The sequence below is a fragment of the Solanum pennellii genome, chromosome 10 (genome assembly GCF_001406875.1).
Source record: "Solanum pennellii chromosome 10, SPENNV200".
Taxonomy (NCBI): domain Eukaryota; kingdom Viridiplantae; phylum Streptophyta; class Magnoliopsida; order Solanales; family Solanaceae; genus Solanum; species Solanum pennellii.
This window is the reverse complement of record NC_028646.1, coordinates 14,748,457-14,752,126: the sequence shown is the minus strand read 5'-3', so window position 1 is coordinate 14,752,126 and position 3,670 is coordinate 14,748,457. Positions and strand designations below refer to the sequence as shown.

The 3,670-nt window shown below is 38.7% G+C and overlaps 1 pseudogene; it reads left to right on the top strand.

Moving 5' to 3' along the window:
• LOC107001102 overlaps nt 1-1,072 on the top strand; it is a 2,760-nt pseudogene extending 1,688 nt beyond the window's left edge.
• The last annotated feature ends 2,598 nt before the right edge of the window (nt 1,073-3,670 follow it).

The window sequence follows — 3,670 nt, the reverse complement described above, 5'->3', positions numbered from 1 at the left end:
TATATATATATATATATATATATATATATATTTGTGTGTGTGTGTTTCAGTCGATCACCAATATTAACCTTTATCATACAATATAAATGAATCTCCTACTCCGCTCATGTAAGAACAATACTTAAAACCATCCCTAAACTAGATAGACAGACCATTTATGTCGAAAACTCTAAATATCAAGGTGGGTGAGAATATTAAATGGAACCTTTTCTTTATCAGCACTACACGAGATTCAAAAATCGACTAGTCACTAAAACTGAACATGTCAAAGTCCAAGTGATATAAATCGGTTCATCAAACCCTGGAATAGTGGAATTAACACGCTGACCTCAATAGATCTAATTTTTTATTAAAAACTTGTCGTAATTAAACGCAGGCACATTCTGGAGAGGTGTAATAATATACAAGAAAAAAGGAACGAATTTCCTCCTCTTGGGTTCTCTGCGATCGGAAAAATAGCAAAACCCTAGCTCAAACCTTAGAACTAATCAGGAAGGAATCCAAAGCGTATCAACACCAATCACCTAATTACACTAGAGAAAACAATAACGACAAGAATAAAACTTTATAACCCTTACCAAGACCTACAAGTTCCAATCAAAACATTTTACAAGGTTCCTACCTCACCTGAATTTCTGTTTTAGGAAGAATCTGTTGCTGCGCGTAGATCATGGGAGAAAACTTAACTTATTACACTGGTATCAGTTATCTCTCTCGTGCCATTTTCAGTGTCGGTAAAGGATTTATTGAAGGTGTGAAAGCTTCGAAGCCATGTGATACTATGAAGCTCAAGATCAATAGAATCCTGAATGTGTCGGGTTATACGGGTCGTAACTTTGGAAATCGAGCTAGTGTTATTGGGTTGCTTTATTCTGGGGTGGAGAGTGGAATGGTTGCTATTAGGGATACATATGATGTTATAAATAGCGTGGTTGCTGGCTTGGGGACTACTATGTTCTACAGGGCGACTTCGGGGCTGAGGTCAACTGCTGTGGCCGGAGTTATTGGTGTCGTCGTTGTTGGCTTAGGGGTGACCGGAAAACAAGCAATAAAATGACATGTATTGATCTGAGATTTGTGCTTGTTTCAAGTCATGCCTAAGATTACGTCAATGTCAATAATATCTAAAATCACCAAATCAGCCTAAGTCAGAAAATCCATAAATAAAATAGGACAAGCACAATAGACATGGGTGACTATGAAAATTTTTTCAACTAGGTCAGAAACATTGATGGGGGCATCAAGTATATCACAATTCATATCAAATTCTGAGACAAATCTCATGGATACATAAGAATAAGTAGAACCTAAATCAAATAACATATTATCCATATGGTCACAAACAATAATAGTTCATGTGATAACCGCATGAGACGCCTCTGCCTCAATCTTGCCCGAAAGGCATAACATTGAGCCTTATCATCTTGACGAGCTACCTCCCTTCCTAGTTGCACGTTACCCCTGCATGCGTTACCATTTCCTCTACCTCCTCGACGACCTAGCTCATTACTTCCTCGCCCACCTTGTGGATGCCCTCAACCATTATTACCATTTTCTGCGGGCACCACTGCCTTAGACTGCTGGTGCGCGGAATCCAACATGTGCGAGCGAAGACAATCTCTCATCATATGCGGATGTTCTCCACAATTGTAGCAAGTACAATAAAAGATGGTATGTTTCTCGCCGAAGACGCGATTCCCTGTCTATCCTGAATTAGATTCTGTGGTAGAGTTCCAAAGTAATTACCTGTAGAAGCGGGCATGGTCGATTGAATATGTAGGGATGCAAGTGTTAGTCTACTAGACCCTCTAGAATAGGAGCCCTAGAATTTACCGGAGTTCTTGGCTTTCTTAGCCAAAGCCTTAGTCTAACTGTCTCACCCCTTCCTCTTTCTTTACAAAATCTGTCACTTCATTAAAACTTTTTTGTGCAGACGTCATATGAACAGACAATATGTGTAGCTCAGAATTCAGTCCCCAAATGAATCCTCTCCTCTTCAGTAGTCACCAACTACGTAGTATATCTAGACAAAGTGTGGAACCTGGCCTCATAAGCAGTCACATACATACCACCTTGCTCTAAATCCATAAACTCATTCTTCTTACGATCTCTCAAAGTTTGTGGCATATATTTCTCTAAGAACAAAGCATGAAACTGATTCCAAGTGAGTGGAGGTAAAGACGAAGATTTGCATTTCACATAAGCTCCCCACCTCTGATTAGCCTCACCTTAAAGCTAAAAAGTCAAAAAATCTACCCCATGTTGGTGGACAATTCCCAACTTGTGAAGCCTCTCATAGCAATCTAAAATAAAATCATAAGCATCCTCACTCTCAGAACCCAGAAACAAAGGAGGCTTTAGCTTCGTAAACATAGTCAACATTTCATTCTCATCATCTTCCTCGTGCCCAACATCCTCATCATCCTCAACCTCAACATTCTCATCTATCTCTTAATGGTGCATAGGATGAGCATCATTCCTAGGAGTATTCTCAACATGAGCTCCATCCCTAGTAGGTGATACTCTTTCATGAACTTTATCCATTGCTCTTTCTCTACCCCTGCACCGACCGCAGCCTCTCAATGCAGAGTCTTCAGCTGGATTGACAGGAGCTACGAGCCTAACACTGTTGAATCTAGTATCACCTATCTGCGGCCAAAAGAGTGACATATGTTATATACCAATTTGAACCAAGTCATAGCATAAAAGGAGACAAGAGAAAATAGAGAGACTTTCTAAACTCTTATAGCCTTTCAAAGAAAAAAAAATAGACGTCTCCATACTGTTCCACAAGACTCTACTAGACTCGTTTTGGTACGTCGAGATCAACAAACCTAATGTCTGATACTAACTTTGTCACGACCCAGACTATCATAATTGGCACCTAAACAAATCCTCTGGGGTAGAACTATTACTACAGTTCAAACCCACCAACTAATAAAAAATACTAGAGCATTTTTGTTACGGAAGCAAGTTAAATGCAAATGAAAGAAATAGAGTTCCCATAAACTCCAACAAAAGTCTAACAACAAACTAGCATTGCGGAAATTATAACCTAGAACCTGAAAGTCAATGTACTAAAACATCTAACAATGAATCATAAGTCTACACAAAAAGGATCACAACCTCAAACTAATGAATTAATATGTAACTAGAAAAATCTAACTCCGAAATATGGACATAGATGAAAGGAGAACTCATGGCCGCCTGGAAGAACTATCTCACCCTTGAATTTAAAGCGAACACTATCTTCTAGATGAGTTCTGTCAATAGCCTCCTGAAGATGCGTGGTACTCAACAAAAATAAGAGCAAGTGCAGTATAAATACACAACCACAATGTACTGGTAGAATCACACGACTATCCCACTAAGTGCAACATAAGTAAGTCAATGCAACATAATATTAACTTACTTTCATCTAACATATACAATATCATCATCATTTACGAATTATGGAGCATTTCACAATTCTCTAATATCACAATTATATCAACTAGTTAGTCCTCTCGTTGAACCCAAACCCAAACTGTAAGCATACTGGAACGTGGTAATCGATCCAATGTTTATATCGGAAGTGAAAAATAATCCCATAATTATGTCTGAATGTGGTAACTGATCCCATAATTATGTCGGAATGTGGCAACCGATCAAATTTAGTTATGCCAAAACG